Source organism: Elephas maximus, chromosome 9 (genome assembly GCF_024166365.1).
Source record: "Elephas maximus indicus isolate mEleMax1 chromosome 9, mEleMax1 primary haplotype, whole genome shotgun sequence".
Classification (NCBI taxonomy): Eukaryota; Metazoa; Chordata; class Mammalia; order Proboscidea; family Elephantidae; genus Elephas; species Elephas maximus.
The window spans coordinates 97,425,864-97,452,574 of NC_064827.1; the positions used below are offsets into that span (position 1 = coordinate 97,425,864).

Genomic DNA, 26,711 nt, shown 5'->3' on the forward strand with positions numbered 1-26,711 from the left:
TGACCTCTTGCTTTCTTCATGTATGATGTCCTTGATGTCATTCCACAATTTGTCTGGTCTTCAGTCATTAGCATTCAATGCACTGAATCTATTCTTGAGATGGTCTCCAAATTCAGGTGGGATATACTCAGTGTCATACTTTGTCTCTTGTAGACTTGTTCTAATTTTCTTCAGCTTCAACTTGACTTTGTATGAGAGCAATTGATGATCTGTTCTGCCGTCAGTGTCTGGCCTTGTTCTGACTGATAATATTGAGCTTTTCCAACGTCTCTTTCCACAGATGTAGTCAATTTGATTCCTGTGTATTCCATCTGGTGAGGTCCAGGTATATAGTTGCCATTTATGTTGGTGAAAGAAAGTATTTGCGATGAAGAAGTAGTCGGTGTTGCAAAATTTTCTCATTTGATCTCTGGCATCGTTTCTATCACTGAGGCCATATTTTCCAACTACCAATCCTTCTTCTTTGTTTCCAACTTTTGCATTCCAATCACCAGTAATTATCAATGCATCCTGATTGCATTTGATCAATTTTAGACTGCGGAAGTTGGTGAAAATCTTCAATTTCTTCATCTTTGGTCTTAGTGATTAGTGGGTAAATTTGAATAATAGTCATATTAACTGGTCTTCCTTGTAGGTGTATGGATATTATCCTATCACTGACAGCATTGTGCTTCAGGATACATCTTGAAATGTTATTTTTAACAATGAATGCAATGCCATTCCTCTTCAATCTGTCATTCCTGACATAGTAGACCATATGATTATTTGATTCAAAATGGCCAATACCAGTTCATTTTAGCTCACTAATATCTAGGATATTGATGTTTACGCATTCCGTTTCATTTTTGATGATTTCCAATTTTCCTAGATTCATACTTCATATATTCCATATTTCGATTATTAATGGAATATATGAGCATGATTTAAGATCCAACAGGACTAAATGGGATGTGAGTAGGATAGTTATTCATAGAAAATCTATTCCATACCCTGGCTACTCTAAGACTCGATGGCACTATTTTTTTTTTTTTTTTTTTATGAGCGTGATTTAAGATCCAACATGACTAAATGGGATGTGAGTAGGATAGTTATTCACAGAAAATCTATTCCATACCCTGGCTACTCTAAATATGTGCCCTTCCTTCTGTGTATACACATGCTCCTGCCTGGCATAATACAGCTGTTCCAAATAATACTGAAAACTTACTTCCTTCTCAGAAGAAATTACCCGAATGGTGCCTGTTTTCCCATCCAGACCTGAATTCACTCTCTCTGGGAAATGTGTGTAGGCCAGAATGTGGCTTCTCTTGATTCTGAACCTAAGGTGATGGTGAAAAATGTAACCGTCCCTACATACATAATATATAATAGCAAAGAGAAAAGAGGAAATCTGCAGTCAAACCCTTGCCATTAGTAAAAGGGAAGAAGGTGAAGAAACACATTATTGGGCAGGGATAATAAAGATTTCCTAGTCTCTCCAGGAAAGTCCCTGGGTGGTGTAAATGATTTGCACTCAACTACTAACTTGATTGGTGCAGTGGGTAAAGCGATCGACTGCCAACTGAAAGTCAGTGGTTCAAAATCACCAGGGACTTCATAGGAGAAACATGTAGCAGCCTGCTTCAGTAAAGATTTACAGCCTTGGAAACCCTATGTGATTGCTATGAGTCAGAATGGAATTGACAGCAGTGGGTTTGGGTTTTTGTGTTTACTAACCTGAAGGTTGGCAGTTCCAACTCACCCAGTCATGCTACAGAAGAAAGGTCTGGTAATTTGCTCCTATAAAGATGACAGCCAAGAAAACTCTATGGAGCAGTTCTACTCTATAACATGTGGAGTAGCCATGAGTCAAACTCGATTGGCAACAATTTGTGTGCGCGTGTGTGTGTGTTTTGGTCTTGCTATGCAAAGATTTCTTAGCTCATTTGGCTGTCCCGGTTCCTCCTAATACATACTTTTTTTGACAAAATGATGACCTGGTGATTTCTGTCTAGTTTGAAAATCACACATCCTTGCTTTTTACTCAGTTTTTAAAAATAAACTAATATGTTTGACTTCCGGAGAGTCCAGAAATTTCATCAGCTCATGGTCCTTGGATTCAACTCAGACCTTATGCTAGGTTCTGTCTTCGAGCATCCTACAGTTGCAAGTGTCAGGAATCCAATCAAATGTGCTTAAATATAAAGGCAATTTATTGTGCCAAATAATGGGGATGTCCAAGAGAAAGCTGGCTTCCAGAAAATCTGGCTCTAACAACTATTAAAAAAAAAAATCAAGAGGCAGCATCTTCCTCTCTCCATCCCAAACTCCTTCATGTCACATCTAATCTTTTTCTACCAAAACGGATTCTCCATGAAAAAAAAAAAAAAAAATTTTTTTTTTTTTTTTTTAATGGTACTGGTTAGCAGCCATTTTTCTTGCTCCATGGGGCAAGAAAAATGGCTGCTAACCAGTACCATTCTCACCTCATTAAGTTTCATCAATACCAGAGGAAAGAATTTCTTATGTTTTATAAAGCTTTGTGTATGAAACTGGGAAAGGTCTGTGGTTGATCCTAAGTCTTGTGATCACCCCGGTCAGTAGGGCTGGCATAGTACTATAACTGAGAGGGAAATAGGTAGATAAAAAAACCTGTGACTTACTTTGACTCTTTGAAGCAGATAACCTTCTGGAACATCCAGTTATGTGAGCTAATTTTCCTTAAGCTGATTGGAATTTTCTCACCTAGAACAGAAATAATTCTGACTAATATAGTATTTAACCGAAAGCTAAAGATTAACTAAATCTGTTGACAACTGAGGTCGTGTCTCTGTGTAACATCTCTCTCTCCCACAGATTGAGGGCTGAGATTCCTTTTCTCAGTTGCATTACATGCTACAGCAAACTGTGCTCACAACTGTTCACACAGCTCTGTCTTCTTCTCCTAAGATAGAAACAAAGTGACTTGCATTCTAATTCTACTCACATGTAGTCATCGTGGTGGTAAGAGTGGGTCAGAAGCATCATGTATTTTTAAATATTAGATTTTATTGTTCCATTTATCCCCATAAAACATTAGCTACTCAAAATGATCTGATTTTCTTTATTGCAGTAGTCACAGATCATGAGTTCAAAGAATATGATTTATGTGAATGTACATATTTGTATAGATGTGGTTTGAAAGAAAATACAGGAAATAGCTATTGATTGCACATTCAAAATATGAACAGAAATTCCTAATTAAGTTTTTCAGGGAAGGTGCCTCTCAAATATCAATGTTTATACAGATTACCTGGGGGTGGAGAGAGTCTTGTTAAACTATAAATTCTGATTCACTATATCTGGGACCAGGCCTGAGATTCTACATTTCTGACAAGAACACTAGTGGTGGCGGGGTTGGTGGCCATTGGGCCACACTTTGAATAGCAAGGATCTAGATGACCTCACCCAACAACAGTACATTCACCAGAGATTAAAGTCTCCAGTGAGGATTCTGTAGAGCTCCAAAGCTCATGCAAAATACGTTAGCTCTTTCACAGCAGATTCAACAGTGATGATTCTGATGGTGTCAATAAGTTTGAAATATTCATAAAGTGATGCTAAATATGAAGAATAGTAATAAAGTTAGTGTTTGGTAACTCCTAAATCCTACAGAAGAATAAAATAATGCATTGGAAAAGGCAAATTTTGTAGTGTTTCTCTGACTGACAGAACCGATAAAACTAGTCAACGATTGTGGTGAGAAAATAAGCCAGACGGTCAGAAATTATTCCCATTAATAACAGGAAAAGGATAAAGATGCCAGAAAGGACATTGTGATTGATGCCTCTGAATGTCGTGATTGTGACTCGGAGAAAAATTATTGTGGGAAGGAGTTCAGAAGTGATGATTCAAATTTCTATCTTTGATGGGCACTTAGAAATGCTGAGCAGCTTCTATATTTAAAGAGTAAGGATGTCTGTAGTAATGGAATATAGAGCATCTTTTATTACTAATGAGTACTGCTTAATATTAAAATGGCACTTTCAACATTGTCTGATTTTTAAAATCTTTAATAAAAAGCAACCCTTCCTTAATGGGAGCTCCAAGAAATGGAAATCTCACTTTTTGTTTCATCAATTTACTTTCAGCTATTTTTTTTTTAATATAAGATCTCTTGCTAATTTTCTTTTTTGACACACATGTATTTTACTGCTACTGGTATAAAACATAAATATTTGTTTTGTGCATTTATAATAAAATGTGGTAAAGCAAATTCAATACATTTTTGTTGAACTGAATTAGAACACACACATTTCATCTATGTGTATGATAAATATTGACTGGATATTCCATTTTGATTAATCATGTGTATCTTTTTTTTTATCTTAGAATCAAATCTCTGAATTGAATATGTTAATTATTAAGTGCAAAACATTGCACCTTTTTTGCAAATAAAGGCCCAATAATTGAATTTTAGGAGTATAATGATATTCATCTATTCTTGAGGAATAAAAATTGGTGCCCTGAGTGACAAATGTCTGTATAAATAATTATCTTAAAATTCACCAAAATTTGTCTGACCTGAGGGGTTATTTATTTTGTTTTTATATATTTATTTATTTGTAATATTTATTCTTCCCAAATATAATATGTTACGTGCCCATTTTAAGGATTAAAATGAGTCAAAAATATATAATATGGGAAGTGAAATTTCCAATATCATCACATTTCAGAGAGTCATTCAACAATTTGATGATGTTCTTCAACAACATATTGTTATTTTTGAAAAGTTCTTATTGTGGTGAAATACCTATAACAAAATGTTTGCCATTTTGACCATTTTCTAAAAATATTTACAATTACAGTGACAATTTCATTCACCCTGTTGTGCAAGCGTCACCACCATCCGTTTCCAAATTTTTCATCACCCTTAACAGAAACTCAGTGCCCCTCAAGCAGTATCACCTTTTTCATAAAGTAATGCTTCCCCACTCCTGCCCATCACTAGTAACCACTAATAAAATTTGATCTCTATGCATATGTCAGTTCTGGATATTTCATAGAAGTGGGATCATAATAGGATTTTTGCTTTTGTGCCTTACTTATTTCACTCAGTACAATGTTTTCAAGGTTCATCTATGTTGTAGCATGCATCAAAACTTCATTTCTCTTTATGGCTCAATAGTATTCCATTATATTAATATCCCAGTACCCCAGTTCCATTATACCACATTTTATTTATCCAGCCATCTGTTGGACACCTTGTGAATAATGCTACAACATTGCTGTACAAGTATCTGTTTGAATTTCTGCTTTCAATTATTTTGGGTACATTATACCTAGGAGTGGAATTGCTGGGTTGTATGGTAATTCTACATTTAATTTTGTGAGGAACCACCAAAATGTTTTCCATAGTGGCTACATTATTTTACAATCTGAGCAGCAATGGGTGAGGGTTCTGATTCCTCACATCTTTGCCAAAACTTGTTACTTTCTGTTTGTTTGTTTCAATAATAGCCCTCCTAGTGGGTAATACGATATCTCATTGTGGTTTTAATTTTCATTTCCCTAATGACTAATGATGTAGAACATCTTTTCACATGCTTATTGGCTAGCTGTATATCTTTAGTGAAATGTCTATTCAAGTCTTTTGCCCATTCTTAAATGGGTTGTTTGTCTTTTTGTTGTTGGGTTGTAGGAGTTTTTATATATTCTGCAGAGTAAACCCTTATCAGATACATGGTTACCAAATATTTTCTCCCAATCTGTGGGTTGCCTCTTCACTTTGTGGATAAAGTCCTCTGATGCACATCACTTCTTCATTTTGATGAACTCCGATTTAGCTATTTTGTCTTTTGTTGCTTGTGCTTTTTGTGTCATGTCTAAGAATCCATAGTTGAAAACTAAGTCCTGAAATATTACTCCTGTCTTTTGTTCTAAGAGTTTTATGGTTTCAATTCTTACATTTAGGCCTTTGATTCATTCTGAGTTGATTTTTGTATATTGCATGAAGCATGGGTACAGCTTCATTTTGTTGCATGTGGAGAGTCACTTGTTTCAGCATCATTTTTTTTTGCAGATATTATTCTTTACCCATTTGATGAACGTAGCACCTTTGTTGAAAATCACTGGCCATGGCCATATATATATGAGTTTATTTCTAGACTTTCAGTTCTATTCCATTGGTTTATGTGTCTATCATGATACCAGTACCAGATTGTTTTGATCACAGTATTTTTATACAAAGAATGCACACCTTCTGCATTTGTTTGCTGGCCTTGCCCCCCTGCTGAGGTATTTTCATAAGCATACTATGATTTTTTTTTTTACAGTAACTTTTGGAAGAGGACTGCCATGGTGGTGCTTGTGAGGGTACCTCACAGGAAATGACATACCCAATTTTATAATATGTTTTGAAATCTGGAAATGTTTTGTTCTTCTTTTTCAAGATCACATTGGTTATTTGGGGCCTCTTGCAATTCCATATAAATTTGTCGCTCAGCTTTTCCATTTCTGCAAAAATGGCTGTTGGAATTTTGACGGGTAGTGCATATTGAATTTATAGATCGTTTTGGGTAATATAGATACCTAACAACATTTAAGTCTTCCAATCTATGAAACAAAATGCCTTGGGGCAAGGCCAAGATGCCAGAATAGTCAGAGGCTTCCTGTGGTCTCTCCTACAACAAAGGCCCCCCAAAACAGGTGAATTAATTATACACGGCAGTCTAGAGCCCTGATCACTGAAGACAAAGTTGAGGAGTCAGGCTGAGTGGCAGGGGAAAGGCGAGACTGTTTAGAAGCAGTGAAGAAGTGCCAATTGTGAGGTAGCTGGCAAGAGCCCTAATACATGGTGTAAACAGTATACAAACCATAACTAACAATGCACAAACAACAAAAAGGAAACTAGATAACTGGGTGCTCCTGAAAATCAAACACGCTCATCAGAAGACTTCAGCAAGAGTAAAAAGAGAACCTACAGGCTGGGAAAAAGTTTTTGGCTATGACATATCCAATAAAGGCCTAATCTCTAAAATCTATAAGATACAACAAAAAGACAAATATCCCAATTAAAAAATGGGCAAAGGATAAGAACAGACACTTCACCAAAGCAGACTTTTCAGGCAGCTAACAGATACATGAGGAAATGCTCAAGATCATTAGCTGTTAGAAAAATGCAGTTCAGAACCACAATGTGATACCACCTCACACCCAACAAGGGTGGAACTAATCCAAAAAACACAAAATAATAAATGTTGGAGAGGTTGTGGAGAGTCTGGAACACTTATGCACTGCTGATGGGAATGTAAAATGGTACAACCACTTTGGAAAACAGTTTGGTGCTTCCTTTAGAAGCTAGAAGTACCATATAATCCAGCAATCCCACTCCTTGGAATGTATCCTAGAAGAATAAGAGCTGTCACACGAATAGATATATGCACACCCATGTTCATTGCAGCACTGTTCATAATAGCAAAAAGATGGAAACAACCTAGGTACCCATCAACAGACAAATGTATAAACAAATTATGGTACATACACACAATGGAATACTACGCAACAATAAAGAACAATGATGAATCTAAGAAACATCTCACAATGTGGATGAATCTGGAGGGCATTATGCTGAGTGAAATTAGTCAGTTGCAAAAGGATGAGTATTGTATGAAACCACTATTATGAGAACTAAAGAAAAGGTTTATACACAGAAGAAAGCATTCTTTGATGTTTACAAGGTGGGGAGGGAGGGGGAGAATTCATTAACTAGATAATAAACAAGGGTCATCTTCAATGAAGACAAAGACAGCACACAATACAGGGGAAGTCAGCACAACTAGACCAAAGCAAAAGCTAAGAAGTTTCCTGAACATATCTAAACACTTTGAGGGACAGAGTAGTTGGGGCTAGGCCCTGGAGCCATAGTTTTGGGGGTCAACTAGGTCAATTGGCACAACAAAGCTCATTAAGAAAATGTTTTGCATCCCACTTTGGTGAGTGGCACCTAGGGTCTTAAAAGCTTGTGGGCGGCCATCTGCCATCTAAAATGCATCAATTGGTACCAACCCACTTGGAGCAAAGGAGAGTAAAGAACACCAGAGGCACAAGGAAAATATTAGGGCAAGAGACAAAAGGTCTGCATAAACCAGAGACTCCACCAGCCTGAGACCAGAAGAATTAGATGGTGCCCAGCTACCACCATCAACTGCCCTGACAGGGAATACAACGGAGAGTTCCTGATGGAGCAGGAGAAAAGCAGGGTGCAGAATTCAAATTCTAGTAAAACGACCAGACATAATGGTCTGACTGGGACTAGAGGTACCCCAGAAGACATGGTCCCTGGACTCTCTGTTATCCCAGAACAAAAACACTTCCTGAAACCAACTCTTCAGACAAAGATTAGACTGTACTACAAAACAAAAAATAATACTCTCGAGGAGTATGCTTCTTAGTTCAGTCAGATACATGACACCAGATGGGTGGCTCCTGTCTGGAGGCAGGATTAGAAGGCAGACAGGGACAGGAACTGGTTGAATAGACACAAGAAACCCGGGGTGAAAAGGGGGAGTGTGGTGTCACGTTGTGGGGATTGCAATTAATGTCACATAACAATATGTATATAAATTTTTGTATGAGAAATTAACTTGAGCTGTAAACTTTCACCTAAAGCACAATAAAAAAAAGAAGTGAAATGCCCTTCAGTTTGTTTAGATCTTCTCTAGTTCCCTTCACCAATGTATTATAGTTTTCATTGTACAAACATGTTGCTTTTGTAATTATTAAATAGTAAAAAAAAAAAAAAAGTTGTTTTTTTTTTTTAATTTTCAAATTTATTTGAAAATTTTATATTGATACTTTCTGGGGTAAGATAGATGGAGAAAAGAAGGTGGATCAGCTAGGAACTGCAGGTCTTAAGGAATGACTTAGCAATGAGTTCTCTTAGGTTTGTTTTGTTTTCTTAACTCTACGTATCCCAGCCTGGGTGCTAGAAAGGCCTGCAATCTGGAAACACAAAAAAGCACAGAAAAGGAGCAAGAGAAGCCTGCTCTCTCTAGACAAAGAATGGTAGAAAAGGAGAGCCCACCCAAACAGAAACTTTTGTTAATATACCTGTCCTGTTTCAGGTGAACTCACAAGTTGTATATTTATTCTTTAATAGTCAATAACAATTATTTATTAACCAGTGTGACACCTGAGCTCTCCAAATGGCCTTCCTTAGGAATCTAGAATAAAGAATTTATTGAAAGCTTTCACTGATTACTCCAATAATTTAAATTCACAACAGACTTCAATAATAACTGTGGTTAACACTATTGTTTTCTTTCCAGAATACGCACTTGGTCTGAAATAAGACATAGCCTTTGGAAAGTTTTAAAGCTTTTATCTAATGCCATTTTTTGTCCCATTAAAAGTATTATCTGTGGAAAGCTGAATAACATACTTCCTCAAAATTAGGTTTCTTTAGATTCCTTCACACTTTCTGTTTCCAAGAGGTCTGGGGGAAAACAAACAAACAAACAATTATGTTGGCACTTCAACTACTATTTACCTCTTAGGTTTTCAAAATGGCATCCTTCACTAGTTAGCCTCAAGGTGAAAATGTAATAAGTAAAAAATACAATAAATTAAAATGCTTGGAAAACAACTTAGAGCAGTATTAAAACAGCATGAGAGAAGAATCATTAAATATACATTACATCTTCTTGCGTCACTGGGTATGACGATCTGAGAGCATGCTTTGGCATGATTTTGTATTAGGTCAATATACAGAGAATTTATCAATTTCCAGCAATTGCTCAGTAAGTGCATGTTGGGGGTAATGAGTAAATACATAAATAAATGCTTAAACTTGTAAGGGAAAAACATTTTGTATAATGACTTGGTTTCCCTAAGGAAATGGAAACGGTTTTCTAAGGGACTGAAATACTGATTTGTATCAATGAATTGTTTATTTTATTTCAGTTGGATTTCAATAAATTACAACTATGTACTAATCCCATTACTGTTGGAAGTACTTTATGTCATGTATCTCAGGCAAGGGGAAAATGATAGCAGGAACGATGATCTATTTGCATTATTTTATCATCTTAATCACACTTTTCTTAAGAGATAATTGTAGAACAAAACTATATTGTTAAAAAAAAAAACACAAATTTTATTGGTTAAATGCAGGAATAATAAAACATCTCATGAAAGAGAAATTATGAAGTACAATGAGACTACTCATTGTATAGGCCAATTTTAACCAAACAACCCATTATAAAATGTCTACATTTTAGGTAATAAATTTAAGATATCAAAATTAAAGATGCATTTAACATATGGATAGTAGATTACTTTGAGTCTAGATAATGCTGTCCTACCTTTCCATGATAAGGATGTGCTCTTTCCAAATCTGTGTTCTAATTCTCTTCAATAATTGATATGCCTTATAGCCTTTGCCCTTTGAAACATTCTTCCACCCATCATACTAAAAATTATATTTTTCATTATCTACTAGATTGTAAGTTCAGTGAGTCCAGTGCTTCAACTCTTTTGTTTAACACTATATCACGGTGATTAGAAAAGTCCTCAGCATATTTGGGTTCAATAGAGATTGGTTGAAGGACTATTTGCCTTGCTATGAAGCTAGAGCTCAGGGGTCCTGAATCTCACAGTGCAATAATCTCCTTGATCACCATCTCTTCTCTCATTGCAAGATGCCAGAAACTGCCATTGAAGAGATCATTACCAAGATTCAGGGAGAGGAATAAGGACTTAAAGGAAATTGCAGAGGAAGCTAGCAGATACAAAAGCTAGGAAACCTCAGAATTAATAGTAGCTGAAAAGGGAGATTCCTTTTTTTTTTTTTTAATCCTGCAGCCAAGAAAAAACAGATAACCAAAGAAAGGAATAGATAAGCTAAGTATTGTCAATGACGAAATTCAGAAAAAGCAGAGATTTTTGGAGAAAATTGTCTGGACCACTGTGAAATTTATTAATGGTTTACTTTTTCTAAAGTGACCATTAAAACACCGATTTGAGTCCATCATGGCACCTCCATGTCTCATAATGTTTTCATAGCAATCTCTCTCTGGTGTCTGTCTCTGAAGCCTTCATTAATGTAGTGACAGAACCAGCACTATATATGTTTGAGAAGTTGGAAGGCCTTTCTCCCCAGACCATCTGAGCATATGAGGATGTCATTTAGAAGCTAGTGTCTAAGGCAGTGAATCCTTTATTCAATGTCCAAAAGTATCATACTTTACTATACCAAATTCTGGAAAGGCCTATTAATATTAAAAAAAAATATATTAGAGGGATTAAAATACTGCTTCTAGATCTTCTGTAAACTGAGGCATTCTGCATGGTCTCAGTCCCCTAAGTATAAAATGATCTGGCCTTCCCCAAAACTCTGATAAATGTAGACCTAGAATGCAATCTATTTTATTATACTTGCCTTGATGAAACATGTTGTTGTTAGCTGCTGTTGAATTGGCCCTCGACTCATGGCAACCCCATGAACAATGAAACAAAATGCTGCCTGGTCCTGCACTATCCTCGTGATCAATTATGAATCTGACCATTGTGATCCATAGGGTTTTCGTTGCTGATTTTCAGAAGTACATTGCCAGGCTTTTTTTCCTAGTCCATCTTAGTCTGGAAGCTCCAATAAAACCTGTTAACGTTACGACAACATGCAAACCTTCTTTGATGGATGGCTGGTGGCTACTTATGAAGCGCACTGATCGAGGATCAAACCTGGGTCTTCCTCACGGATGACAAGAATTCTACCACTGAGCCACCAAAGCTCCCACTGATAAAACAAAAGACCTCTTAATTCAGTGTATGGATATTTAATGCAATTGGGTTTTCAACCAGTGAGAAGAGGAAAGATTTGTGAGCTTTGAACATTCTATGGAAAAGCTCTTCAAAGGGAGCTTTTACAAGTCTCTTATTGAAGCCTCAATTTTATATGACCTAAATAAGCTATACTTCACATTTGATTTTAGCGAGGGAAAACCCCTAGCAATTTAGGAGAATGCAGAACTCTTGGAAAAGTTTGTACTTTTAAACATTTCAGATTATTCTATGGTTTTTGACGTATGACCATGACAAAAACAAAACAAAACAAAAAATATGGATGACTAAATACAGCAAAAGAAGAAATATAGAAAGCAACTGAACTAGATTGTATGTCCAAAAATATATTATAAAAATGTTCAAAATGGCCATATGCAACTTCTATTCACCTGCATTAAGAATGTATCCATTTTCATGTATTTATAAGTAGAATCACATATCTTGACTTATCCTGGTGTTTATATTTCAGAGAAACACATTTAAGCTCTTCCATTGCTCTAATTTTTCTGTGTCCTTAATATACTTTTCAAAAATGTCTCTTGAGGTTGGGAAGATATATAATATAAAAGATAGGCAAGGATTATTATAACAGATGCTAGCAGTGTCCTGCCCATAATCCTCTGCCCTCCAAAACCAAAACCAAACCCATTGCATTCAAGTCCAACTCACAGCAACCCTATAGGACAGAGCAGAGGGGCCCCATAGGGTTTCCAAGGAGCAGCTGGTGGATTAGAACTGCCAACATTTTGTTTAGCAGCTGAGTTCTTAACCATTGCACCACCAGGGCTCTACTCTCTAGGGCATGTCAAACGTGCCTTCCTTAGGGCCTGTAACTCTCTACCTACATAATTTATTTGTGCACAGGAACATGTTCAGCTCACTCGTGGATCAGATTGTGAGTACCGAAAAGTGAGATAAATAGTTAACACTCCTGGGATCAGTCCTCAAATAATGAGGAATGAGAGTTGCTAAGTAAATACATCATTTTTGTCATTGTTTAGGAGGCCTTACACTGAGAATGTTCTACGTTGTTTCCCAGAAGTCCCTCTGAGGATTACCCCTTAGCTGCCCTCCTGCTTATTAACAACCCCATGCAGGCTTTCTTATCATCTCTGTTTTACTCCCCTATGTCCCTACTGGTGCTTCTTGGGACAAATTTCCAAATAAATGTTTGCTCTTACATCCTTATATCAGGCTATGCTTCTAGAGAGAACCCATTTTAAGATAATGCTCATAAAAATGAGATCATATAAAAAGTAAAGGTGGAGAAACTAGAAAACAGAATTGTGAAAATGAAAATTATCATAAGGGAAGGAAACGTCCAAATTGAAAAATAGTAAAAGTGAAAAGGTAGGGGAAAAAAGCAGTAGAAACTTTAAAAAAAAAAAAAAAATACAAGAAGAAGGGGAAAAAAATGGTACAGAGGCAAAGAAAAATAAAAGAAATAGATGATAAATTAGATTTTTTAAGAAAAGACTAAGGAAAGGAGTAAAAGCTAAAAAACAAAACAAACAAAGAACAAAATGATTTGTCATCAATTCCTTACATCTACTTCAATCTATTCTCTGATGTTACTCTCTTGGTCAGGAAGCTGGGTGATCCAACTACAATGGACCCTCAGAAGCTGGGAGAGAAGGGAAGAAAGGCCCACAGTCACGGTATTCTTTAGGGAGCCTGGGGAAAAGGACCAATTAAAAAAGAAACAGAGCAAGCATCAAATGAGAAATGTATGTTTAATGTGTATGTCAAGCAACAAGTCAATGCATAGAGAGCCAAGGGAGATAAGGTTAGTATGAATTGCATGAAGAGGGGCCTAGAAAAATTCTAGAATAGGTGGTTAATGAGCCCCACTTTGCTTTAATTCCCCTAAAGAAAAACTGTGTTTCTTGCTTCCCCATCACTGCTTTGATTTACCCTCTAACTTCCCCTTCAACATCACACTAAGAAAATGTGGAATATAGTACACCCACTTGAGAACTGAGAACAAGAATCAGTCCCCCAATAATCCATTAAAAATACTTTTTGTTAGTAGATAAGAACTACTTTAGGTGAAGGGAAGGACAATACTCAATGCATGGAAGGTCAGCTCAACTGGACTGGACCAAAAGCAAAGAAGTTTCCGGGATAAACTGAATGCCTCGAAGGTCAGCAGAGCAAGGGTGGGGGTTTGGGGACCATGGTTTAAGGGGACTTCTAAGTCAACTGGCAAAATAATTCTATTATGAAAACATTCTGCATCCCACTTTGAAATGTGGTGTCTGGGGTCTTAAATGCTAACAAGCGGCCATCGAAGACGCATCAATTGGTCTCAACCCACCTGGATCAAAGGAGAATGAAGAACACCAAGGTCACACGATAACTATGAGCCCAAGAGACAGAAAGGGCCACATGAACTAGAGACTTACATCATCCTGAGACCAGAAGAACTAGTTGGTACCCAGCCACAACCGATGACTGCCCTGACAGGGAGCACAACAGAGAACCCCAGAGGGAGCAGGAGATCAGTGGGATGCAGACCCCAAATTCTCATAAAAAGACCAGACTTAATGGTCTGACTGAGACTAGAGGAATCCCAGCGGTCATGGTCCCCAAACCTTCTGTTGGCCCAGGACAGGAACCATACCCGAAGACAACTCATCAGACATGGAAGGGACTGGATGGTGGGTAGGAGAGAGATGCTGATGAAGAGTGAGCTATTTGTATCAGGTGGACACTTGAGACTGTGTTGGCATCTTCTGTCTGGAGGGGGGATGGGAGGGTAGAGAGAGTTGGAAGCTGGCAAAATTGTCACGAAAGGAGAGACTGGAAGGGCTGACTCATTAGGGGGAGAGAAAGTGGGAGTATGGAGTAAGGTGTATATAAACTTGTATGTGACAGACTGACTTGATTTGTAAACGTTCACTTGAAGCTCAATAAAAATTAAAAAAAAATACTTTTTGGAATTATTAATTAGTTATCATCAATCTAGCTTTTTCTATAGGGACATGTAATGACCTTAGTCAATATTTTAATGACTGAAATATTACTTTAAATGCTAACATTATCCCAAGCTGAATATACTTACTCACACACACACATAAATACATGGACAAGAACAGTAATTATAATTGGGTTTGGTTGAAGATCAGCAAAACTAAATAGTTTTGTGTTTCAGTACGGGTTGACTAACTTAAATCCAAAAGTTAAAAAAATATAAACATGAAAAGCAACAAAATAAAAAATAGATATCTGGACCTCATTTGTGCTATTTTTTTCTGCTCTGGATTGCATATGCTTTGATGAGCTTTGTCAAACATATACAGCCATGAAATCAATGCTCAATGAAGATGTGGAGTTTTTCTTACCGTAGAATGTTTCCTCTAATCAGACCTGACCTCTCATGGGCACCTATCATTTTGTAGATTAGTTTTTGTTGTTCTTGAAAATGATATGAATGGAAATGTAGAGTATGTTCTATTTTGTATCTGGCTTATCCCACTTAAATCATGTTTTTTATCTTCATCCATGTTGTTGAAATATCTGTAGTTCATTCTCTTTTATTGTTAAATATATTCTATTGTATAAAGATAAACACATTATTTTTAATCAATTCTATTGACAGATATTTAAGTTGTTTTCAGTTTTTGCTACCATGAGTAACACTGCTCTGAATATTATTATTCAAATATTTTTGTTGATACATGTTTTCATTACTCTTGGGTAATAATTAGAAGTGGAGTTGTAGTGTCTTAAGGTAAGTATACATTTATCTTTATAAGAAATCACCAGTGATTTCTCCATTTTATGTTCAGACCAGTAAGATATGAGAGTTCCAGTTGCTCTGCACCTGCACCAACATCTAGTGTTGTCAGTGTGTTAATTTTAGCTACTATACTAGATGTGATATGAAAATTAAAATAGTGGTTTTAATTTGCATGTTGAAAACTTTTTTATGTGTCTGTGAGCGACTGATATATCTTTATGAAACATTCGTTAAAACTTTGTATCTTTTTTTTGTCCTCCTTATTGTTTTCCTTTTCCTTTAGACAAGAAGACATAAAAATGTCATGATGAAACAAGTCTTTTTCACTATATATACAAGGAATGTTATTTTCATAGGTAACCGCATAGTGTAAAAATTACCTTTAATCTAAGTTGATGTAAAACAACTTATCATACAAAATAGGTTGGTTGCTGGTGCAGTTTTCTAATGATATTTTTCAAGATGGTCTAATATATGTATTGGCAACAACAGAGAAATAAACTCTTGCATAATTTCTCATTTCCCAGGAATGCTGATTCAAACAGTAGCTTTCATTTCTCAAACCTGACAAGATAAACAACTTGTCTTAATTATTATTACTTATCTATTTCTCAGATTTAACAGAGTTCCGTTATCTACCTTCAAGTGCCCAAGGAAGTCTTAAACACATGTGTTTTTCTTATTTTCTTTAATAAAGAACAAACAAGCTACTTCCTTACTCTGTAATCAGCATCAAAAATTACTGTAAACATTCCATTTAAATTGTATGGTCCCCAAACATCAGATATTCTACAAATGTTAGGTTGAAAACTGTTATATAGACTATACTCAGAGTAAAGTGTACTATCAGCTTTATATATAGGTTGCAATTTTCTAGCTCTCCAAAAGTATGCCAGAACATAAAAATCTCATAAATTTCATCACATTCCCAACCAACACTGAATTAATGCAGGACCTGAGTCCTGGAATTTTAGAGGTCAGTCAAACTCAAAGAGTTCTTCAGCACCATGTGGTTTGAATATTTGACATTTGCATACCAATGGATTTGGAAGACACTTGAACCAAATATATTACATTTAGGTAATATATATATAAATATATATATGTAATATTAATTATATATATTTAATAATTTAATTTTAATATTAAGACACTTGAACCAAATATATTACATTTAGGTAATATATATATATTTTAATATTAAGTAAAATAGTAATAACTTTAATCTTATCTTGGTATTTAAGCAACAATTTCATAGCAAATAAATGGATGGCATTACTGCATTTTTTTATTCCATGAGTCACTTTTGAGCCACGGTTAATCTTTGTCTTTGTAAGCTACAGATCATTCTACAACACAATAGTAATGAAAACTTAATAGTTCGCAAACTTAAACAACAAAGCCTAAGTGATGTCAAGATACATTTCAAATGCTATCACAGCTTTAGTTTACACTGAGAAGAAGTTACCATCAAAGTTTTTAAGCGTAGGCCTAAACAGTAAGAACTTAATTATTAGGACTAGGATTTCTTTATAAATCATCTTTTTTTAATATATTTTTCAAAATTTGTGCAATGCACAGGAACAAAATTATTTGCTTTCGTACTGATACTACTACCAAACTACTCTGCATAGCATATATTGTTACGTCATAGTCCAATGTATTAAAAGAAAAAAAAAAGAAAACCTGTTGCCGTCAAGTCAATTCCGACTCATAGCAACTCTATAACACAGAGTAGAACTGCCCCATTGGGTTTCCAAGGAGCAGCTGGTGGATTCGAACTGCCAACCTTTTGGTTAGCAGCTGAGCTCTTAATAAAAATGTGATTAAAAGTCATTTTTATTCAGCAATAAGCCAGCTTTAAGGGTTGCATTTTCTCTAACATTAAAAAAAAAAAGATTAAAACATTTTAACTATTGAACGGAGAAGCAAAAATGTTTCACCTTGAATGCCAACTTGGGGTGCTATGTTGAGACAGACTGAAAGTTGTGTAGGTACAGAGGAAAGAATGCCATAGTTTGTTACCACTGGCTGCTATTGGCGTGGGTGGAAGTGAGAGTACAACATATGTGCTTATCCTGTCTTTAAAAGCTCTTCATTGAGATTCCTTCATTCAGCGTTATTGAAGACAGGGTCACGCTCTCTTTATGATTATAGAAGAAGAAATGAAAACAAACCCTGGGTTTTTGATCAAAACATCTCATTCTTCTTCTTAACAATTCTTAAACATTTGTCAGACTGGCTACCCATTGCCATTGAGTTGATTCTGACTCATAGCAACCCTATAGGAGAGAGTGGAACTGCCCCATACAGTTTCTAAGGAGTGGCTACTGAACTCGAACATACCTTTTGGTTAGCAACAGAGCTCTTAACCACTGCGCCATCAAGGCTTCCAAACTGGCTACAGGATCATTGATCTGCTGAACTTTGTTGGAATAGGCACTTTGTTTATGTAAGAAACTCATCAAAACTGTAAAGTATGTAAAATTTAACATCACTATGGCATTGCATTCATCAAAAACCATTTGATTTGTTATGGATGGTTGCCCTTGAGTTAATTTCAACTCATAGAAAACCCACACGTTCAGAGTAGAACTGCCCCACAGGGTTTTTAAGGCTATGACCTTTTGGAAGCAGATCACCAGGACTGTCTTCTGAGGCACCTCTAAGTAGATTTAAACTGCCAACCTTTTAGCTAATAGTTGAGTGCTTATCTGTTTGCACCACCCAAGGACTCCTATTTGTTTGATAAGAACAGTATTTACTTTTGCCTAGAGATAAAGAACAAAAGTTGTGATTACTACTTTCTCCTGACTTCAGTAAAAACCATCATCTTGTAGCCTTACCTTACTCATGATTTGTAGCTATGTTCTCAGACCACAGTAGGAAGCAATGACTTCACCATTTCTATATATAGAAAGGTAGGGACTGTGATCAATTTGTAAGACTCAGTTAGATAACACATCTTGAAATGCTTTTGTAGAACGCAATGTTGTTTTACTCATGTGTTTATTTGGGATGTTTGAGGAATATTGATGGAGAAAGTGGAGGTGGCCAAAGTCCTCTTATGCCACTGAATTTGAGAACTATGAATGTTCTTTAATTTTTCTTTAACGTTCACATAGAAAATGATTGTGTTGTGTGAAGTAAGCTATTTGTAATGTAAGGGGGTCTCACTGATCATTTAATTAGTGATAGTTGCATTGAAGGAACTTCAGATGTCTTCCTGAATGACCTACAAGTTTGGGCTTTTGTTTGTTTCTATTTATTTCTTGTTTATATTTTGATAAAAATATTTTGTTCCTGGAGATTTTACTTCTTTCCAGGAGCAGATTAAGAAGTTATGTGATGAATCACTGCATGTAGTCTTGCACATGATTGAAAAAAAAAAAAAATTCAATAGTACCAATTTACAATCTGTATAGTCTCTACGGTAAATAATGGGATTTTCTTTCAACACGTAAAGCCTAATGAACTTTCCAAACAGAATTAAATACAAGTCTCTGGGGTTATCCTTCACTCCCCAACCAATGACCATTGCCACTTATATGCAAGATTCTCATCTAAAACAAACAACAAGGCAAAACATGTCCAACAATAACTTACAAATCAACATTGCTTCAAGTATTCATTTTTGGCATTTGACAATAATTCTTCAAAATGCCTGTCAAAGCTTAATACACATGTAATTGAAACAGTAAAGGGAAAAGAGTATTTTACTTTCTGATTCTGAACACGTTTTGCTGCAGTGAGGAAAAATTACAACTATTGTTCAGTTATTTAGTGTGTTATTGCAACATTATAAAACACAGAACATTTATTGTTAAAGGCCCAAATCATAAAAAGTTGTGTACTGGTTATTATCATTCACCTTTTCCTTAGGTACATTACTTTTCATATGCTGCCATTAGTGCTTTGCTCCCTAGAGTGCAAGTAACTAAAAGTCTACTTGCCAAAACTCAGCTGGGGAGAAAAAGGAGGTATTCTTGCTTCAGTTCTTTAAGTTGGAACAAAGCATTTTGCAAGAGACGGTAGTTGTAAAAGAGCCAGACAGGGGAGCCTATAAAGTGTGACTAGCAAGCATAGGATTGCTTGGTTGATTTGCAAGACTTAATAGGCTTCACACAATTATTATTTTTTTTTATTATAGTTTATTATAGTTTTATGTGATCTTAATTTTGCATAGTGCCCTAACAATGACTACTCTCAAATGCATGGTTAATCTTCTCCACAAAGCTTGACATTTGCTTTTAGTACAAGGTGGCTTTTATTTTTTTATTTTTGTTTATTTATTTGGTTCTTGGGAAAAGGAACAATTACTTGAAGTAGCCTTGAGTTATTTGCTTGTAACTTGAATATTGAAGAAATCTTTTTATCTTTTTCGGCTCACTGCAGTGTCCTTTCAGATGATCTGATGTCTGTTCCTTGCTACATTTTTAGACAATGAGTTAGTTACTGACAGTAATGAGTGGAAACAATATGCTTTCATAATATTAGATTTCAGAATGAGGGAGTAAATCTTGAATTTTATTATCTGTATTACTCTACTAACACTTGGAAAAGTGTCATATAAAAAGACAGAGAAAATAGAAAATTTGGGAAAAAAAATCCATGTGACCAAACAGTTACCTTGGATTTCCCCAAAAGTTTAAGAAATGAGTAAATGCAAAAAAGCTCACTGAAGTTGTAACTTTCCAACTGATTCCAGAGGTGGGCTGACCAGTATACAACCCAGCAGGACCACCAACAACTTTGTTGTGAAGACGCTATGTCTAGTACTAGAGCCTCAGTATGCTTTAGTTTTTCTTCCTTTCTTTCTTCCTTTTTTTCTTCCTTTTTTTCTTCTTTTCTTTCTGTTTGTCTTTCTTCCTTTTTTCTTTCTGTCTTTCTCTGAGATTATACAAAAAAGGATTCTCCTTGAACTTGTATTATTTTGCCTTAATGTAGAAAATTTATATGATTGTGCAATCTCAACACACCATTATAATTTATAGATATATTTTTCAGTTCTCATTATTTCATTCATCATAGTAGTTATTCCCCATGATGTTTGCCCCATGTTTTTTTCAACAGAAGATAACCTTCTGAATTGCCATGAGTCTTAATTCCTCTTTTCTGGAACTAATGACTTTCTGCCTGTGTTATAGTTACTTAGAGATACAATTTATCCTTCATAGATGATAAGTTCCTTGATGACAGGATTCATTGTAATTTTGTAAAAATTCTTTCTTTGCACAAATAAACAATAAATATTTAGTGATTAAATGAGTGGATATATGAATTTAAAGTAGCTTTTTTTTTATTTATAGTTTTGTTCTTTTTTTTCTTACCATTCTTTTCAAGTATCTTTTATTTTTGTTTTCTCAATTTTGTTCAATCCAGCCTACATTGAAAATATTTTTTGTGTGATAGAGATTTAAAAAAGAAAAGAGCAAGTGATAGTCCTGATTTCTATCTTTCATTTATAAATATTTACTCATTTGCCTCAATTATTTAGGCTGAAATTTCCCTTATGTTAATTTACCTGAACATAGATTTATGAGTTTTGTGTCTACTCTTGGTTATTCACCTTTTTTTATCTTTAACATTTACCCTCTGAAAATCTAACTGGTTCTCTTTTTGTGCAGCCCCATTGATTTTGGCTTCCTTTACTTCCTCAACAGGATAAAATGTGATTACTTTTAGAAACTTAATTTTAAGCAATCTTAACCTTTTTCTCTTTGAATATGTATATATTCAACATGTATAGTCTATATATATATACCGACCCTTTGGTTAGCAGCCTTGCAAACTCCATGGGGCAGTTCTACTCTGTCCTATAGGGTCACTATGAGTCGGAATCGACTCGACAGCACTGGGTTTGGTTTTGGTTTTTATATATATATATATATATATATATATATATATATATATATATGAGCTCCAGTGGTGCAGTGGTTAAGCTGTCAGCTGCTAACTGAAAGGTCAGTGGTTAGAGCCCTCCAGCCGCTGTGTGGGAGAAAGATGTGGCAGTCTGCTTCCGTAAAGATTTACAGCCTTGAATACCCTATGGGGCAGTTCTACTCTGTCCCATAGGGTTGCTATGAGTTAGAATTGGCTCAAAGTCAAATGGATTTATATATATATATATTTTTTTTTTCCCTTGATATCTGACACCAGCATTGTCCCTCCCTTGGCAATAGGCTTTTTTTGTTGTTTGTTTTTTTTGCTTTAACAAATCTATTTCACAGGATTAATCCAATAACACATCTCTGAAAGAGAACTTCTGTCAATAATTTTTTATTTTAACTTTCCATTTACCCCTCTTTTTTTCCAGTCCTTCTAACCACTAATTTTCTTTTTTTTCTATATTCAGTATTTTTATTTCATTTTCTAACAGACAACTTACATACCTCCCCTTTCCTTCAAATCAGTGTAATGATTTCCCAGTATAAACTACTTAAAGAGAAGCTTTGGTCAAGAATGGAACAGCCACAAACTCACAAAAAAAATCACTGATGTTAAAAAATAAAAAAATCACTTTCACCAATTATATTCAAACAAAAACACACAGTATTTGCCCAATGTGTGTGTTTAGTGTTTTTTGCGGGTGGGGAGGCAGGAGGCAGTCGCAGTTTGTCATGCTAGATCAATATCGGAGGTTTGCTCAGCTTCACATTATGAGAAGGCCGGATAAAAGCCTCTAAGGTCTTGAAATCCCAAATTGTCATGGCTCCATCGATGCCAGTAGTGCAGAATTTACGACAATGTTGTTTGTCCACCTCACAAATAGACGCTTGAGTGATGCTGTTCTGGTGCAGCGCCTCCAAGGCCCTATTGCGGTCCTCAGTAGTCAATCTCTGGTTCATGATGCGAAAGCGCTGCATAGCTGACATGCTGAGCTGGATTCTCTGTTTTGGAATGTCGAGTTTGGAGACGAATGTCAAGCAGCCATGGTCGTAGTAGTTAAAGAGTATTGGGCAGCAGCCACAACGCTATTTTCCAAGACAAATGGTATACTCAGGAGTGGCGGGAACTCTGTTTTTAGAGTTGCAACCTGCACACTTTTTGAGGTATTGGCAACTGACACCGTGCTGCCGTGGTTGACCCAGGCCAGGTGTCTCCCACAGGCAGAGAAGATGACACTGTGCACCCTGCCACCAGTGCCACTGCCACCAAACTCTGACGTCTGCTGACCAAAAGGTATCTTGCTGCACCATGGTGTACTGACTGTTTTTTCATCCACTTCTTTAATGTAGGCAGAAAACACTCTGCACTTGAAGTTGCACGAGCCTGCTGCCAGCAAAATGTTGTTGGAATGTCAGTCCAAGCCGAGGACTGTGGAGTGGATGGGCTTCTTAATGTGCTTGCTAACCCACCAGTCATTTTGGGATTGGAAGTAACAGTCAGAAATGTGCCCTGCTCCACTTCCCATAGCAAATTTATTCCCTAGGGGGGATCACTCCACATAAGTGGCTGCCAGATAAATTCTCCGGATCACCAGAGTGGGCATCCAGACACCATCCTTCTGACTCTAGACGTAAGCATTTCGGTCTGCCCCACAAATGACAATGATCTTAGGTGCCCAGTCAATACTTGTGATGTGTCCATTGTGTTCCTTGAGTTCATGAGCTTTCACCCAGTGGCTCCCATTCTTATAAATGAGAACTTCATGATTTTAGGGGCTAAGAGCAATTTGGGTACGGTCATGTTCCAAGAATGACAGGCGATTGGCTCTAGTAAAAACAGATGCAGGAAAATTTTCTTATTGTTTTCAAAGGATACAAAACTGGGATTAGGGCATTCTGGAGCAGCTCAGAGTGGAGAACTGGAGGACCCTGGTTAGTCAAAGGGAACAGAGGCAGAGAGGGAGCAGTTCTAATCTTCTTTTTTCTTATTGTATTTGCCTACTCTAGATATTTCATATAAATGGGATTATACTATATTTTTTTCTTTTGTGTTTGACTTATTTCACTCAGCATAATATTTTTAATTAGGCATTTAAAAATAATATTAAATAATGAGATCATTATCTTTCAAGATCCCCAATTTTGTCAACTAAGATGTCTTCATTGCAGTTTTTGGTTGCTTCATTAACTATCTGAGAGATAAAATCTAGATTAAGATAAACTGTCATTAATTTTACATATATATGCAAAATTTATATTTATATATATAATTTATATGTATATCCATAAATCAAGTATATAACTTAATGTCAAATCTAGTATTATATTCAATGACAAATACTATAAATAATCTTACCAAAATTAGAAACAAGATAAGGATATCCTTCATCACCATTATTATCATTCTTCTGGAGTTTCTTGACAGTTGATAAAAGAACACAAATAAAATATGTATCTTCCAAATGTGAGAAGAAAAAAATATTTAAAAAGTTAATCAAGGGAGAGAAAATGAATAGCAAAAAAGACAGAGCAATAAATAGAAGTCAGAAAATATAATGAATCAAGGAAGTTTAAGTATATCGGTAACCACAATAAATTTAAAGTCAGAGCTTCCCAGTTGCTTCCCTTTATATGCTAAGAATATAAAGCAATTAGAGTAACCTTGCTACTAAAATCAATGAGGTTTTGGAGATTGTGTCTTGTAATTGGTGAAATTCCCTCACCACACCCCCAAACATGTGTGCTTTGCTGCTTTGTTCTGTTTCGGTCTCAGCAAAAACCCAAAACATAAAGAAAGGTCATATGGCAGGGTACATCAATGGCTCTGGTTCTTCTCTTCTCCCTGATGGTATGATCTTGCCATGTATCTATGTAGAACTCTCCTACTCTGACCCTGGCTTTGACCATGTGACTTACTTTGGCCAATGGAATGTTAACAAACATCACACAAGTTTATGCTTAGAAAGTGCTTGTGCAATGAGGTTTGCCTACTTCTGCAGTCCATCATCACCCTGAAAATATGCCTGTTTGAGGATGAAAGATATGAGAAGCAAAGCCAAGTTATAGCAGTCATTTCAAGCTAGGCCATCCTCGTTGTTGCTGGGTGCCATCAAGTCAGCTCCAACTCATAGCGACCCCATGTACAACAGAAGAAAACAGTGCGCCATCCTCACAATCGTTGTTATGCTTAAGCCCATTGTTAGCAGCCACTGTGTCAATCCATCTCATTGAGGGTCTCCTTTTTTGCTGACCCTGTAGGCCATCCTAGATCAGCCAAAAGTCAGCCATCCCCTCCCTATAATATGTAAGCTATCAACACAAGATCAGCAAGGTCATCCAATTAACTCAAAGACTTGTGAACTAAATAAATGCTTATTGTTTTAAGCCACTGAGTTTTGGGGTGGTTTGGCATGAAGCATTATACATAGTGGTAAAAGGTTTCTGATCCAGATAGTGAGACTTTTGTGGATGTCTTTTTTTCAGTAATTGTAGACCAAGTACAGGTGTGAAATGGGATCCATATATCACTGTAAACCAATTCTTTCTGGCAAGTGAGATACAACTTACTCACAAAAGCTAATTGAAGTTCCATCTTACAACAATGCTTTTCATCGAACTATCAGAATATAACTGACTAAAAAAAAGTACCTAAGATAGAATAATCCTGTTTCTCCACACTTCCTATTAGCATCAGCTTATGTTCCTTCAAATCATTCTATTCAACTGCTTTATAATCTTCTCATTTGCTGGTCTTTTCCTGTTTCTGACAGTTGCCTTCTCTTTTCTGGCTCTTTTGCCTCTGTTTAACCTGCCACAGCCTTTTGTTTTTCCCCCTGTGCTTCAGGAAAAGGAAGATAACTTGGCATACCTGCCAAAGACTTGTGACAGTAATATGTGAGCAAGGTGCTCCCTTGATGTCTTAGAATAAAACGGTACCCTCAAGAAGACAAAGCCACTGTCATTTGGTTTCCAGGGATACAAACATATCTAAAAATGCAGAGCTAAATACATTTTAAAGTAAGAAATTCTTTTTAAAAAGTGTAGAGAATGATAGAGAGGAAAGAACATGGACTTTGGAGTCAGGCACTCCTGGAATTGAACCCTGACAGCCATTTACCTCAGGAGAGTTGCTTTTCTGCTTGAGCATCCCTTTTATCTTCTGCAAAATGTGAGGATTATATGAGCTAGAATAACTAAACTCTTGGCATAATCAGCATGTTTCTTTTCCCAAGTCTTTCTGGCCTCACCAACAACCATGGCTTCTTTTTCCTCATTCCTAAATAGCCCTCAAATCCCTTAGCAATTCTGCTCTTTTCCAGTCCCTCCAAACTAGTACACTAATAGCCAATTCGTAGAAAGCAAAGGCTCTGTGGTTACTAGGACCCAACATTAATTTGTCTAATTAATAAGACAAAGGAATGAGAAAGTTATAAATAACATTTTAAACAATTTATTTAGCTACATATTCAAATTGGAAGGTTTTATCCTTCTTACATTAGTAAAAATAATGATTTTGCTTTTCTATAACAAAACATGTTTAAATCCCATACCACTCACAGAACAAGTCTGGAAGACTATCAAGTAGAATAATTGTGAAAACACTGCTAGGCACAATTAGATGCATACTTAATGGGATATAACTAATCAATTTGATCTATGAGTCTGTAGGATGATGACCATAATAATTTCCTGAAGGATTTTCTCATGTAATAGCTATGTTCACAAGGTAAAAATTCACAACTTGGTTGTCTGAAAATAGTTTTTGTTTGTTTTGTTTTTTTAAGCTGTTAATTTTGCTGTATTACCATCTATTGGTAAAGTAGAGGGTTAGGAAAAATGAGAGAAACCCTCAATGAGATAGACTGACACAAAAACCACAACCATGGATTCAAACATACCAATGATCATGAAGATGGTGCTGTATCTGTGAGATAGAAATAGAAGTTATCATTTATTGAATACTTCACATGTGCTAAGCACACCATTATCTTATTTAATCCTAATGAAAATCCTTCAAGCTAAAAATATTTAGCCTTATTTTATACATGATGGTATCAACTCTTAGAGAATAAGTCCTTTTCCCAGGTTAAAAATGGTCATTTTTGCATGTATTTGGCTTCAATCCTATAAAACCAACAACAAATACAGCTATAATAGCAACTGCCCAGCCAATCTTTTGCTGTACCTGTCTGAAAACAATGTCTCTCACAAATTCCTCTCTCTCACACGTGATGGAATCCTTTTTGTCTTGGCCAATCCCGGTTGCCGTTAATTTTTTC

General features: G+C 36.0%; 1 pseudogene; it reads right to left on the bottom strand.

The window, feature by feature from the left end:
* Positions 1 to 22,167: 22,167 nt before the first annotated feature.
* LOC126082501 (actin-related protein 2/3 complex subunit 1A-like) overlaps positions 22,168 to 26,711 on the bottom strand; it is a 119,581-nt pseudogene continuing 115,037 nt past the window's right edge.